We start from the raw sequence: 16766 nt of genomic DNA, 5'->3' as shown, positions 1-16766 counted from the left end.
AAAGAGACACGCACTGTAGCAGGAGGGAGGCTAGAAAAAAACTTGAAAATAACGGGCTCCATGACAACAATTGGAACATACAGTGTCTATTCAGAAAGGATTCGGCCGGCCTAAACAGTGCAGATGGATGCACAGACTCATACTGTACACACATATACAGAAGCAAGACACACACACACATTCACATTCACATACCCTCCTCTCCCAGATCTCTTCCTCTCACACAGTGCGATGCACTTCATTTACGGCACAGTTTTCCTTTGGGGAATACACCTCTCCAAGCTGTTTTCCTCACACTCCTGTCACATTTCTTTATCCGTTCCCAGCTGGTCCTTCTCTACCCTCTCCTGTTCTCAAAGACTAGTCTTCGTGGAATAAACACGATAAATATTAAATTACTTATATAAGGTCCTCGAGAGCTGCCTGCAATTGTCAGAGATGATAATAATCAAAAGCAGCCCACTGTTCCCATCTTCGTTCCAAGTGTTGTTTAATTTTGGGGGGGAGATTTGGGGCTTTGTGATTGCCTGTGTGTGTACATAGGATTTAGGGTTGTATCTAACAGTTACTTTTGATTGTTCACCCAATTAGCTGATTAATCATTTGTTCCATACAGGACTAGGTATCCAAGTCGGCAATGGTTAAGCTTGTTTTGGCCAGTGAACAGTCCTGTATTCAAAGCTGTTCTGCTGCTTTCATTAGAAGAAAAAAAATAAGAGAAGCTGGAGCCAATTAATTCTGGACATTCTGAGAAATTTATTATCAAATGATGTGTTGGTTCATTTTGTGTTGATAGATTAATAAACTAAAACCTTTGTAGACCAAATGTTTTTTTGTTGGCAGCACTGAACAAAAAAAAAATCCATGATGAGATTTCATTGCCGCCTTCAAAGTGATCCGAGGAGGAAGTCGGCTCCTGCAATGAGACCTTACTCCCAGGGAAAAATCCTGGGAGAGTTGGGTCTGAGTCATGAGTGAAGTCAGGATTATTTATTCTTAGCCCATATAAACAACAACTATATGCCTATGCTTGTACGGTCAGAGGGATGCTTATTTCAAGTTCTGGCAATTTTGTTCTTTTCCCCCTTTGTTCTCATAGACTGTATGGCAAAGATGGACAGAGCTTTCGGGTCTAAAAAGTCAAGGCCATTAGTGCCTTAGACCTGTGTTCTTTCTAATGGGCAGCAGGGGGAGACTTCTGTGGTTACAGATTTAAGGGGAAACAGGCCTAGTTTTATATTTTGTACATGGCCGAGGGTTTGCTTGGGTTCCAGTGAAATACATTTTATCATCGGACAGTGACTGCGAGGATCTGTGTGTACATCCACGTGCCTGACTGTGTTTTGTGACTGCGCTGACTCATCCGCAGAGAATTTACATTACAATGCACCAACTATCCATGTGCCCAGGGAGCGGACTTTGAAGAAGCATAACAGGAATAACCACTCGGCCGTCTAGTCTCCAGCTGGATCCGCAGTATAATCCAGGCTTTTTTCTCGGACCTCATTAAACACATTCCTGTCGAGAATATGATCTCAAGTATTAGTTTTAAGTAATGCTTAATATAACACAATATTTTGCAAATTATTTTTCATGTAAATAAAAAAAGTGTCATTTCCTAGCAAACAATAATGAAACAAGCCCAGGCATGTTTGGATGTTTGAGAGTAGCTGTCTGCTGTTCTTGCTGTGATGAGCTCCTTCAATTGCCTCCAACAAAGCACAGTACTTTGTAAAATATGCAGGAAACTGAAGGTGGAAACAAACTTGTTTCACCACTTGACATATAGTAGAACCAGGCTACGATGAAAGAGATGCTAGTAAAAACGAATAAAGGACTCAACCGAGTATTTCTGGAACATTCGATAGCTGCACTAGCTGACAGAAGAGCAAAATGATGGATGGAAATTACTGATGTTAACATGGTGGTTAAGAAGCTCGACCTAAGATACGAAGTATTATTATTTCAAATTTCCTTTAAATATCATGATAGAATTTTGGGGGTATATCAGTCACCACTGCTTCCCAGTTGATCAGCTCTTTAACAAATCACAACTGTGTTCACTGCCTTCATACTCGGGCTTCCTCCCACAGCCCAAAGACTTGCTTGTTATGCTATCTGGCGATTCCAGATCATCCATATACAGTGGGGCAAAAAAGTATTTAGTCAGCCACCGATTGTGCAAGTTCCCCCACTTAAAATGATGACAGAGGTCAGTAATTTGCACCAGAGGTACACTTCAACTGTGAGAGACAGAATGTGAAAAAAAAATCCATGAATCCACATGGTAGGATTTGTAAAGAATTTATTCGTAAATTAGGGTGTTGGTTCATACTTCAGTTTTTGACTGTTTTATTTTGTTTCTATGGATAAGATTAGTTTTGCGTTTTATAGTATTTTAGTTCACAACTTGTCTACTATGTATAGTAGTGTCTGTAGTAATTGCCTTGCCTGTGTTTCTGCCTGTGCTTGACTTTGGCATTCAGGCCATATTATTTCAGAAATTAAGCAGTATATCAGCTTCTTAGGCTCTTCTGTTCAATTGAGTCAGAAATTTGGGTGTCAGTTTAATGTTGCTTGAGCATCACTCCAAACAACTACTTGAACTGTTTTTATCATCTAAGCCAGGAGTGGGGAACTCCAGGTCTCATGGGCCGGTGTCCTGCAGGTTTTAAATGTGTCCTTGATCCAACACAGCTGACTTAAATGGCTACATTACCTTCTCAACATGTCTTGAAGTTCTCCAGAGGCCTGGTAATGAACTAGTCATTTGATTTAGGTGTGTTGACACGAGGTGACATCTAACACGTATAGGACACTACCCCTTGAGGCCTGCAGTTCCACACCCCTGATCTAAGGAATATTTCTAAACTCAGATTATTATCATCTCAAGTTTAGACAAAGGCTAAACTTGAGATGATCATTCATGGTTTCATCTCTTCCTGTTTGGATTACTGTAACAGTCTATTTACTTGTTTCAACAAATCAGCTTTGGATCGCCTTCAGACTATACAAAATTCTTGAGCAACACTTTTACCTGGCACTAACAGGGGATCGCACATTACTCGAGTTTTGGCTTTTCTTCATTGTTGCCAGTAAATGTTTGGTTTCACATTCAAAATTTACTTTTTACTTTTAGGGGCCTACATGGTCAAGCTCCCCAGTTTATCTCTGACCTGTTGAAACTACATGATTCCTTTGGTCTTCAGGTCAGGGGTCACTGCTGGCCCCATGTACTGTTTAGGACGTGGTACCAAGGCCGCTGTCTTTAAGTCATACGTTGACTTTTAAAAAGCAGCTGAGGGCAATTTTATACAGACAAGCATTTAATTAATTTGTTGTTTTATATATGTTATTTTATTGTTTTACATTGTTATGGTATGTTATATTTTTATTTTTTATTTTATTGTGTTTTATTTACTTACATTGAGAGCTAGATTTCTGTTGTGTCTATTTTTGGTTTGAATTCCTGTGTTTTTCCATCCTTTGTTTGCTCCTCCATGGTTGTTTTTACCCTGTTCCCTGTTAATTAGTCCTCTGAGTACATCTACCCTTGTGTTTCCCTCTTTTGTTTGCTAGCTTGTCTGTTCTACTACCTCCTTTGTGTTCCTGTGACTCACCTTTGCTTATTCAGCCTGCTCTTTGACATATGTACTTCATTTCCTTTGAACTCAGTTTGTCCAAGTGAAATATTTGCCGTCATGCCCAAGATTTGTGTCCTCTCCTTGCCACTACCCAAGGCTGTTTAGCTAAAACTCTATATATCGTTGAGCTTGACATTAGCACTCGGCAAAGAATCACAACTACCAATCTAGGCTTACCAACATCCAACCAATGTTATTGAATCCAATAAATCCAAAAGATTAATCCAGTAAACAAACACGGCTCCCACCAATACCAACCAACAGCACTGAGCAGAATTATCATCACACATAAAATGATGAGAAAATCAGATTCAACTCTGACTTTAAGTCGACTCAAGACGGCCATTTGATTAAACGATCCAATATTTCTTTAGACAGTAGCGAGGATTTTAATTGCTGGGAGGAATACCTTCATGATGAACAAAAGGCTCCGCTCTTGCTCTAACGAAACACCAGCAGGACAATAAAGAGGTTATGAAGTGGCTCAGCCTCGTGCTGGAGAACATATTGGTTCTATGTCGACATAATCATAAAATTAAAACATTGTTGGAAAACCAGCTGAAAGGATAAATGAGCCCCATAAAAGTGGTAACTAGTCCAGGAGGGATGCAATAATTATGCGTCAAAATACTGGATTCATTACTACTCGGTCCAGAGGGAGGGTGCATCATCGGTAAGAGGCGACATTGTTAGTGACTTTTATTTCTTAATTGTGCCAAGAAAAAAAAGAAATAAAAGCGAAGCTGCATTTAAGCTGGGGCTTTCTTTGTCCAACTATCCATCTTTCGTTTTCCTGCCTCTTTTTTTTTTCTTTCCCTCTCCTCTTACATAACACATGCCATTTGGTGGGCTGTTTTTATCCATCTTATAGTTCTCCCATATGCTTACTTTAGCCTGGGTGAACTCATGCTCTCGCCTCCCTCTTTTTATCTCCTCTTCTGTCCTCTCCTGCACTCTACCCTTCAATTTTTACGCCCACCCGTTTGTTGTCTCCATCTCCTCTACCCTGTTGCCCCCTCAGTGTACTCCTCCTCCTCGTCCTCTCTCCATCCCTTCACTGAGAACACTCGTCTAATGACCCGTGTTTTGGCCGGCTGGCCAGATGTGCGTTGGTGCTGAGTGTGTGATACTGTGCGAGCTCAACATCTGCTCAAAGCTGCTCTTACTGTACATTAAGTGGACGAAGCTGCTCATATCCCCAGATGCTTCAGCCTGTTCAAACCACTGCTTATAATTGCTGATCTTAATGGACTCTGATGGGCTTCAGGTTCTAATGAACTTTAGGCTCTAATACAATTACAGCTGGAGCTGAGCTTGGAGCTGTAACTGACTCTGACTTACAAATAGAACAGAGGTTTAATGGGTGCAACGATCACAAGATTATGTTCTTATTGTGGATGTACTGTTTATTAAATGTACAGGCCAGACATCATCAAGCTTAAGAGCTTAACCTGTCTGGAGTACATGTGCTTATAGTATGTATATGTAATCCGTCTGACCTGAGAGTAAACACTGTGCATCCAAGTAAACATAAACACGATTGTCAGGCTAATAAATAGTAATGCAACGTAAGCAATAAGAACATTTTAGACTTTTGGTGCATAAAACCGCTTAAATGTATTCAACCCTTTCTGTTGACTTTATGACCACTTTTATTTTTAAAACCAGAGCCCAATCCTCCATCCATTAAATACTGCAGCTCAGCCACCCTCGGCCTCTGTTCTCGAGTCATAACAATCTCATGCTGTAACACATTGTACCTGCCCACTAAAAATAGCACAATGCCAGTTAATGGCTTTATATAAGTCAGTGGGTGGGGGTCTGTGCGGTGAGCGAGAGATTCAGAAATAGTTGGGATTCCTGGAGGCAGATGGGGATAGCAAGTGTGTGAGAGGACATACTTGTATCCTCTCACATCCTGGTAACAATGAACCAGAGAAAAACAACACTGTGAAGATTAAGGTATGTATCTTTTACTGATACATAGTTTTATCTGGCTTTTTAAAATGAGTTGAAATATTGAATAATAAACATTTTTGTGCTTATAACTAAAGCTAATAATATTAATGAAAAAAGCAAATATCTTTAACAATCTGACAAAAGGTATGGAGACTATCTGTAGAGTGACTTCTACAAGAGAATAACCAATAATCCTGGACTGTTGGACAATATAAAATCTTGTATAGTAAAAGATTTATAGCATTAGCTGTCGGTATATTTCTAGAGGGAAAGTTGTTAGGGCTTATCCCCTGAGAACCATGAGTGTATGTATAAAACTGCACAGCAATCAATCCTCAAGTTGTCGACATATTTCAGTCTGCACTAAGGAGGTGAACTTATAAACCTTTAACCATTAAGTTTGTTTCAAATCCTTTAAATAACAAACAGAGCAGCGAAATCAGAACCATTACCATTACGGGCCTATCATGGCGACACCACAGGGAAACAGTGATGTCACCACAGTGCAGTAACCATTTACACCAGCACTGAGGGCGCAGGTACCCACTGCAGTATTCTCATAAATAATAGGTGTCGTCACTCAGGCAAAACCTCTGCATCCGCAGTGCTGGTACATACAAGAGGAGGAGAAGTTGAACCTCCTCCAGACAGCTCATCTTTCGAAATGGTTGCAGTTCTCCCTTTGTATTATTTGAGAATCTCTGAACATCTGCACTGCTGCAAAACTGAAGTGGCAGTATAAACTGACACTATTGTGCAGATGTGTCTTCAACCCAACCCATGGCCCCCCGTGAGAGGTTACAGAAAGTGACAGGTGTGGTGTGCACCCGGCCAAAATGACAGCAAAGCAAAACTCGAGCCAGCAGCTGTGACATCAGTGTTGGTGCAAGCTGCTGTTTGCAGGACAACCACTTAAATGTCCACCCTTACAGGTGGACATTTAAGTGCTCCATAACATTACAGTACAGTAAAATGCCATCAAAAAACACCGGATCATCCAGATTTGTTTAACAGATCATCACTGTGCTAGCAACTGATTTAGATGTTACTAGTTGAGTACATATCACCAACAGGAGATCTCTAAGCATGTGGTTCTGGCTCGGTTTGAGCAAATAATAAAAGCAGTTAGAAGGAAAACTACGGAAATTGTTTATCTCTACATATAAATAAGTGCATACACTCTAAAAGAGTGCATTGTAGCCCCACTGAGTACTGTTAGTTTCTACACCTAACACTACACAAACACTCAAACTCATGTCACAGCTGAGAAGCAGAATAGGTTAAGCTTTAATTTGAATTTGATTTCTCCAGCCTCCAAATATGGATTTTTATTGTTTATTGTTGCTTTTCATTTGAAAACATATGGCTTGTTGCTTCTATTTTACAATAAGGGCTTTCCACGAGGCTGGTAGCACTCTAAATGGGTGGTAGTGGAACCTTTCTAGGATCTCTGTGCACAGTAACTCTGCACTGTACCTCCGCCCTGATGGTGACAGTTTATATTCCCGAAGAGAGGCCGTGATATATCACTGAAGAAGGTCGACCCTTTCACCGCCACTCAAGTTTCAAATACAGCAGTGGCATATCATAATCGTAGTAAACTCCAAATCAAATGATGGCATCCCCGGGCGTGTTCTCAGAGCGTGTTCTGGGGAGCTTGCAGGAGTGCTGACAGACATATTCAACCTGTCCTTGGCCCACGCCGTGGTACCGGCCTGCTTCAAATCCACCTCCATCGTCCCGATACCCAAAAACTCCAACCCATCTTGCCTCAATGACTACCGCCCAGTAGCACTCACCCCCATCATCACTAAGTGCTTAGAGCGACTGGTCCTAGCACACTTCAAATCCTGTCTCCCCCCCACCCTGGACCCCCACCAATTCGCATACCGCCAGAACAGGAGCACAGAGGATGCAGTCTCCATCGCACTGCACTCTGTCCTCTCACACCTGGACAACAACAACACCTACGCCAGAATGCTGTTTATAGACTTCAGTTCAGGGTTCAATACAATCCACCCCTCACAACTCATCAGGGAACTGACAGACCTGGGCATCAGTTCCCTCATCTGCAAATGGTTACTGGACTTCCTGACCAACCGCCCCCAACATGTCCGGCTGGATAACCGCTGCTCATCTACAATCACAATGAACACCGGTGTACCACAAGGCTGTGTGATGAGCCCTTTCCTCTACTCCCTCTTCACCCACGACTGCAGACCTGCTGATGGTTCCAACACCATCATTAAGTTTGCAGATGACTGGCCTCATCAGTGACAACGATGAGGCCGCCTAGAGGGAGGAGGTGGATCGTCTGGCTGAGTGGTGCGACACAAACAACCTGCTGCTTAACACCGAGAAGACCAAGGAGCTCATCGTCGACTACAGGAGGAATGCTGACCCACATACACCCATCCACATTAAGGGGACGCCTGTGGAGCGTGTGAGCGGCTTCAAGTTCCTGGGAGTCCACATCTCTGAGGATCTCACCTGGACGACCAACTGCTCCAAGCTGGTCAAGAAGGCTCACCAGTGCCTCTTCTTCTTGAGGACTCTGAGGAAGAACCACCTGTCCTCAGACATCCTGGTGAACTTCTATCTTTGCACCATCGAGAGCATCCTGACCAACTGTATAACAGTCTGGTACGGGAACTGCTCTGCCTCGGACCGGAAGGCGTTGCAGAGGGTCGTGAAAACTGCCCAGCGCATCGCCGGAGCACCACTTCCTGCCATAAAAGACATCTACAGGAAGCGGTGTCTGAAAAGGGCTGGGAAAATCATCAGAGACCCCAGTCACCCATCACATGGACTCTTCACCCTCCTGCCCTCTGGGAGGCACTACAGGAGCCTCCAGACTAAGACCACCAGGTACCGGAACAGCTTCTTCCCCACAGCTGTCAGACTCCTGAACTCTGCCTCCTGACAACTAACCCACGTTAACACACGGACTGAACATACACACACCCACAATGGACAACTGTACCCTCAAACACACTATAATAACATGGACTGAACCACCACTCACAACCACTACCACTTTATATAGCCTCTGTAGAAATTATCCACATATCTCACTTATCTTAACTGCACTACTGTATAGCTCTGTATAAATAATCATTCTGTACATACGATAATTTTTAACCCTACAACTGTTTACAACTTGCATAGTTCCTATTTCTGTATAACTGTATATCTCAGATTTCTGTAAAGTTATTTATTTCATATTCTGTATAGTTTTTCATATTTGTATCCTGTTCATAGCCTGTACATAGCTTGTACTCACTACAGCCTGTACATACCTATAGTTATAGAATATTCACAACATACTTCATACCGTGTACATTATAACATACCATAATAGACCCATTTCTGTAATATACTCACATATCTATATTATTGCTAATATATATTGTAATATATCTATATCACTAAAGCACTTCTGGATGGATGCAAACTGCATTGCGTTGCCCTGTACCTGTGCATGTGCAATGACAATAAAGTTGAATTCTATTCTATTCTATTCTATTCTATCACGCCAGACATACTGACAGTCTTACTGCTTTTTTATTTTTTTTTCAAACTACAAACATTAGAACAATACCTTAAACACATCTGCGTGGCTAAAAACACCTTTGGCTTCCCAGTTTTTTAAAAAGTGTGAGAGTTTACGGCTTTTCTCTTGCAAGACACATCCTTCACCTCTGTAGACAAGGGCTCAAGACAGTTCACGAAAGGTAGATATTCCACACTATTCAACTATCCACGCATTCAAAGTAATTTGCCATTGAGCGTACGTATTTGCATTTCATCATTTGAGCCCGAGTCCCAGGAGAAATGGAGAAAGATGATTGGACAAGAAGAAGAAAAAAAAAAGATGGCTAAAAAGAAGGTACAACAGCCCAGAGACAGATGGCACATTTTTAGGTTTCCTTTAATAGAAGGACACATCTCTTACTGGTCCCTTCTCTCAGCCTGCGCTTGTCTCTGCTCAACTCTCAACAGTGTCTCCTTTGAAAAAAAAAACATAGAGTACATTTCTTAAGCCATACACACTAATGGGGCTTAGTGCTGCACTCCCTGTCAGAGAGGAAGGAAGGAGGCAGTGGAAAGCCTCTAAAAGCTCAGCAGAAATGTATTTATAGACAAAAATAAAAGGATTATACCTCCATGAAGGAGTAGGGGAAAGCCAGTGATTTCCAAACATGCCAGATGCAGCACAATCTGAGTTGAGGCGGGAGGGGGTGGTGGGGGGGGGGGGGGGGGCAGGAAGAAGTGGAAGTGAGGAAAAGGGACTGACAGATGGAGAGAGACACACTGACAAAGAGAAACAAAGATTGGCGCTTTCTCAGATTTACTTGACTAGCTTGAGATTGGCCTTGGAGCCGCATCAGACCCCGATAATTATCCCCTGCCAGCTTGCTAGGAAGAGGGTGGCTTTTAGGGAGGGGAGGCGAGGGAGGGTGAGTGGGTGTGCTGCGTGCTCAAGTGTTAATTATCAGCATAATGAGAAAGCTATACCTTCCTCTTGCGAGCGTGCGCGCATGCTCTGCTGAGCCCCTTTGGATTACGGGATTTTGTTTTCAAAGTATTAAAAAATAAAAATCTTGTTTTCTCCTCTTAATGCCGACCTGGTTTCAAGAGGGAGCGAGGATAAAAGGGAAAAGCCAGCAAACAGCTGTCAAAACTGGAAACGGAGCCAAACACGAATTGCGTAATGTCCCCGAACTCGTTCCAATGGCCGCGTTTCCCATTCATATTCCCGCAAAATTTAAAACTGTCTGCCCCTCTTCACCCCCCCACCCCCATTTCCCGCCTCTCTCCCCCGCCGCTTCTTCTCATTCTGACTCCTTCAGCGCCTCCTGCTGTGCAGATGTTGGCTCCCGGATGTGTGCGCGCAAGTGTTAATACCCTGCCTGAGTCCTCTTGCTGTTGCTAAGGAGAATACGGCGAAGCCTTTAACGAGGGGAGGAAAAGGCGAAGAGAGAGGGGGAGATGAATAGAAGCTCATAAAAAAAGAGACAGAGAGAAAGGGAAAGAGGAGGAAATGAGGCAGCGGGCGACAGGATTTCAGCTGCAGGAGACAGTTTGTCAAAGCAGTGAGAAGGTGCGCTACGATAGCTCATCAGCATTACTTCAGTGAGGCTGAGCGTAGCTCACACACATCAGGCTGAACTCGCTGTAGAGTTAGCACACACGCCCTCATCTTCTTCCGCTACATTTAAAAAAAGGGGAAGTGCACATTAAGATAACGTATGTTCTTGTAGTCATTAACCAGTTGTTAAATGTGTGTTATGCATGTGTTCCTTACTCACACTTTTTTGTTATCAAGCTCAGTGTTTTGACGCTCAAACGTCAGAGAGGAAGTTTAAAGCTGAAATTTTAAAAATTCAATTTAAAAACAGAAAAGAGAGAGAGCAAGAGAGAGAGAAATGCCTTTTTACACCCCACTTAGCGCCTCATCCTCTGGGATTGCGCCATGACTGCAGCCTAATGCACAGGATCACGGGTTCAACTTGTATCAGTCCAAATGGGGTTAGAGGTGGGACGGCCGCCAGAGGTTATAGGCCGGTTACAAATCTGTGTCGGCTCATTTCAGGCAGCTGCATTCATGTAGTGTGAGAAATGTAACATTTAAGGCCAAACGTGCTTCTGAGATGTCAGTTTTAACTTGAAGGACTAGAATATAAGCAGGAAAGTGAGCGGGTATCAGCTATAGTCGAGCATCAGCCTCTTAAATTAAAAACAAAAAGAGGAAGTGCTAAAAACTCAATTGCCACAGAGCCCTGTGTTCAAGAGAATCAAGGATCAAGGAAATCACGAAAATCAAGGAAAGCAGAGGCTTTGTCCATTGTGGAGTTCACCAGGAATGGGAGAAGCAAGACAAGTGATCAAAGCTCAAAAGTATGCACAGTACAAACAGTGGTTACAGTGGACACTTGCCACTGTTTCAGTTCAGCTCTTTGTATGTTAGAACTTTGCTCGTCACTGCGGCTTGGCTAGCTGACGGACTGCCTCCATCTGATGCTCTCTGCAGGTAGACGGACAGTCCGTACCTCCCTACAGTCTGCCAACGAAAAACATGGAGCACCTTAAGCTGAGTCCACACTGGAAGCGATTCGCTTATCGCACATCGCTTTGATTAGTCTCTGGGTGGCTAAATAACTCCAGTGTATTTACTATCAGCAGTGTCCTGCACTCTTATTGGTAATCACTTCAGTGACTCACCTGGAAGTTAAGTTCTCGCCCACTGCAGTTACTTCACCTTTAGTCACTGAAGCTCGCTGACTTTCTCTCTGGTTTCCACATCACTGTGAACTGCTTCCAGTGTGGACACTTTACACTCGCTAATTCCAGTTACTAAAACTGGAACCTTCACCTGCTTCTGTAGCAATGTTGGCTTTGGGACTATTTTAATACGTTTTATGGAAAACAATGCGGTTTGTGGTGCTATGAATATATTAGTACCATCTTTTGGGATGGTATTAGCGGACCATCCAACAAATAGCAACAGGTATGTGGGTCTGTTATGAATGCATCTTGTTAATTAGCTAGTCAGCGTTAGCTGATAGCTTAGCATTCAACCTTTTTGTCAAAACATGTTCACTTGTTGTTAAAGACAACAACAGATATAATAATTTCAACTCTTTAAAATAGGAAGTCTTTATACCCAGTCTGACGTCAAGCACCATTTTTATGCCCATCTTTTATATACAGTCTATTGTTGTAATGCAACTCTGTACATCTGTAATAAGACTATTAACTATATCAATAAAAGTTATTGTTTTTTGTTTTTCTTACATTTTCTCTTGATTGGGATCATGACTGAAGCCCAGGTTCATTATCAGCTCAGGCCTTTTAGGCACTGTCTGTCTGTGCAGACAGATGGAAAAAAAGTGCATTTTTTTCCATCAGCAGATGCACTTTTTAAAATCTAAATGGCTTCACAAAGGCAAACCTCCAGTTCTTCTTTCCTTTTTTCCCCATTTATGACGCCACTAGCTTCAGCCCACAACTTTGCACACATGCAGGAGACAGGCTTCGGAAATCTAGTGATTTGCAGAGGTAACCGGCAGATGCTCTGTCCTTCACTGTGTGTGTTTACATTTCAAATCCCCCCATGTGCAGCAGTGGCATCATCTGCTACGTATCAAAAGACAGTGACACGTCCCATCTGCCCCGGGCTGAAGAGTGAAATACATTACACATACAGAAGGAACAGTCCCACTGGACCATTGCTCCACTTCTGTGACAGAAGAGAGGAAATAATCGCTCCACAGGGAGGCTATTTTTATCTACGCTTGAAGTGATCGATTCAGCGACAAATCTCAGCACCTCCTGACATGACACTCCACTGTACAAGCTGGTAAGTTACGTAACATGGCTATCTTTTAATCTGCCTGATTATCATTTCCATTCCACCGCCTATGGAAAGGGAAGTCACGATGACTCCACCTCAGATGAATATCTTAGATCATTTAAAAAAAAAAAAAAAAAAAAAAAAAAAAGATGAATATCTTAGAGATTATGCACAAGTAATTAATATGAGGTCTAAGGAGGGTGACTGTTCAAGACCCCTACAAGAGTAATACATCATTCCTTTCTACTTCTAAGTCAACTTGCAGCTTAAAGCTTTAAGGATTATTTCCCAGAAATAATGAAGAACTGACACGCGAGCTGCAAGTAGAACCCGCTCCGACCATGAAAAACCACTGGGAGAGTGATGCATTTCAGTAATAAAGCTGGTGAGCTTATACCTACAGACAAGGTATGCATACTTTTAATGCTTCCATGGATTCTCCCCCAACACCACCACACACATTTCCACACCAGAAAACCACTTCATTACACAAAGGAGAAAAAGCAGCTTGAGAATGAATCACTGAGTGGTTCTGCAGTAAATATGGAACTTTATGTACTGCATGAATCCTTAAGATAAAGCCTGAAAGCCCTAGCTTTGGAAAGAACTGTACTGCAGAGCGGTTCATTTCACTCGCTAAATGAGAAATGATTCACATGCTGGAATTTCATCATTTGGATGTTATGAAATCCCTCCCTCCCTGCCTTCCACAAGCCCCGACATCCCGGTTTTGGGAAAACCCTTCTGCTCCATCACCATGTCCATAGTGCCCACTGGCGATGTGAGCTGGTGCCACTGCTGCTGCTCTCATTGCAGCACTTCTGTCAGTCTCGGGATCAAAGCCAAGCAGGAGCAAAAAGCGCTGCGCTAAGACACGTTGTTCCGATTCTTAACCGCACCTCGCCGTAGCGGGATTTGGTGAGGGGTGGGGGGGTCTGGACAAACGACAAAAATACCAGCAGTTTGATCTGATCGGATGTGATGCACCCGTGCGTGCTCGCGGGGACGAGAGATAACACGGTTAATTCCACACAGGTGCAGATGCGGACACGCGTGGAGGAAATTACGGCTCAGCACGGAGGTAGAATGCGCGGACTGCAGCGCGTAATAAAACCAAGTCCAGGAACTGCACTTGTAGACCGTGCGCCGCTAAAAACAGAAGAAAGTGATCGAGTCCCAAACACCGAGCACGAGCTGTAGTTTGTAACATACTCACCTCACTCATGTTGGGAAGATGCGCGGAGGGAGTTCTGCAACTGAAGAAGAAGAAGTGGACTTGGGTCTTTCTTGCTCTCCGTGCTCAGTCCTTCAGCCAGAAGCGCGCGAGAGAGTGCTGCAGTGTGTGCTTCACAGACTCTGGGAAAAAATAAAAAATTAAAAGATGAAAGAGTGATGGAGGGGAGGGGGTGGTGGGCTGAGTGGACTGTGGAGGCTCCGAGACCGAGTGAAGCAGGTAGGCTGACAGAGTGAGGAGATGCTCAGCTCTCCGGTGCAGATGATGGGAGGAAGCTTTAGTGACAGCAACGCTGCGGTTTATGGGCAACAGGAGCGCTCTCTCTCTCTCCCTCCCTCTCTCTCTTTCTGTCTCGCCCACTCAGTCTCAACCAGTCACCAGGGAGCACACTATTGCCCTGGTACAGACATGTAGGCTAATAGGCAGGTAATAAGAAGTATAACCCTGGAGCATTTAGATACGCCTTTTACATAAGCGTGGTAATTGATGTGTTATAGTTATGATTTTTTTTTTCAGCTTTGAAATGACCATGAGCTGAAAACACGTGTAGCCTGCAAACACACGAATATACTGCAGTGACATCCTGTTCTAAACTTTTTATGTGGGGTGGGGGAGGCTTCACAATACAAGGATGCTATTTTCCACATCCCACTCAGAATAAATATCCGATTTCCTGTCCAGAGTTTCAAAATAAACCACGTTTGCAAAAGCAGAAAGTGTAAATTGTGTTTTTGCAGCATACTGCAAATATTGGTATCGATCTGAGACCAAGTTAAATGCAGGAGCATTATTGCTGATACCAATGCCAATACTATTCACTTATAAAGGCCGTGTATACATGATAGAGCAGTCTGTCATTCATTTATAGATGAATCATCATGCATTTGCAATTCTGAACACATTTTAATGACCAGTGAATCACTGTGATGTTTATTTTCCCACAATAATTAATTCTGACAACAACACACACCTTTAAGCTCTTGGTGTGTTTTGAAACTGTGGGTTTTTTCCCTGTCTCTTAACCACTTTGGGTCAACTTCTGTTGTTTAAATGTGCTATCTATAGCCTATAGGCTAACACAATTCAGTGGGCTACACACTGAGAGAACAGAAACAAAGTATCAATCCAATACCAGTACCTTTTGTGTCAATACCATTGGTATTTCTGTCGATCTGCCTGGGGGTGGGTGGCGGGGGTTCTATTTAAACAATCTTAAACTTACAGTTGTATGTGTTTAAATGTTAATTTGATGTAATGTCATGTCTGATCATGGTCACTTAACTTTAAAAAGGGTGTTTAGAATTTCTGAATCTATTTTAAGAGCTACCTATTTTTTTTCTAAGGCTTGGAAGTAAGCAGACATAACTGGTTAGTGTCAGGGATAAGGGAAGAGGAAACACAGAAGGACAGAAAACAGATTCCCTTCTGCTCAACCCTGCCAAGTGTCTCCACTTGATGGTGCTGTTGTCATTATGTATCTCATTTGATCCTAGCCTGCACCTGGCCTGGGGATTTCATAGCTGCTGTAAATAATAGAACCCTTTCCATGTTCAAATAATACTATTAGAACACATTAGGTACTCAAAGACATTGACATAACTGCAGTGGTCGTTGTTGTCCACATCCTCCTTCTGGAGGAAAATGTCAGCACCAGTTATGACCCACATGTGCAGTTCAAATGTGGGCCACACACTCATCCTTGACTGACAGCACTGACTCACGGTGACTGCGGCTGTGTACACTCAGCCACAGGTCAACCCTTATTGGCCCAGATGTCAGGGGTGCCTTGACATTTGGGTCGCATGCAACCCACGCAACATTTAGAGTGCTGTAAGTAGGCCTTAAATGCCAAATGGAGCCCAAATTAGAGGCTAACATGAAATCAAGGAAATCACGCAGCACAAGCACAGATGACAGAATATGCATGATGCAAAAAAATCTACCATAAATGCCAAAAACATCACAGTTTTGTAAAAGCTTCTTCCTGCCACTGGAAAAAATGTAAGAAAACAAAACAAAACAAAAAACCCCAACATAAATCAAAATGTCGACTTGGTAAGTCAAACTTATGAGAAAATAACCTGAAATTTCGAGTTAAGAAGTAAATATTTTGAGATCATAATCCAGATTTTTTTTATTTATAGATGGCAAAAAATGTTTTGTTTTTTTCAATAAGGGAAAAAACTTCCATAAAGATAAGCTTAATGAATAAAAAAAAAACCCAAAAACGAACAGATCCTATATGTTCAGATTACTTTGTATTGCTGTCCTTTTGTGAATATACAGTAACATTTCTCATTTCCCAGCAGGACATGCCAGTACAGCGCTAACTGTGCAGCTTACAGGTTAAATAAATTTAAATCTTCTTAGTCGGGAAATAGGGAAAATTCAGTCTTAGCTGCCCTTGCTACTCAGTTTAAACAGGCAGAATTTGATTAGGAACCACTGCTGTAAAACACAAATGAAATCATAATTAATGGATATACATTTACAGATCTCTAATATTAGATTTGCTAAGTTATCAGTCTTTAAAGCAAACATCTCTGTGACCTGTAAGCAGAAATGAATATCA

The 16766-nt window shown here is 42.5% G+C and overlaps 1 long non-coding RNA gene across 1 annotated transcript in view; it reads left to right on the top strand.

Annotated features, from left to right (window-relative positions):
- LOC309703992 overlaps nt 1–16766 on the top strand; it is a 444269-nt gene that overhangs the window by 260799 nt on the left and 166704 nt on the right. The window lies entirely within an intron of this gene.

This window comes from Aulonocara stuartgranti (genome assembly GCF_965226115.1).
Source record: "Aulonocara stuartgranti genome assembly, chromosome: 3".
Classification (NCBI taxonomy): domain Eukaryota; kingdom Metazoa; phylum Chordata; class Actinopteri; order Cichliformes; family Cichlidae; genus Aulonocara; species Aulonocara stuartgranti.
The sequence above is the reverse complement of the archived record's forward strand: the minus strand, read 5'-3'. Positions and strand labels throughout refer to the sequence as shown.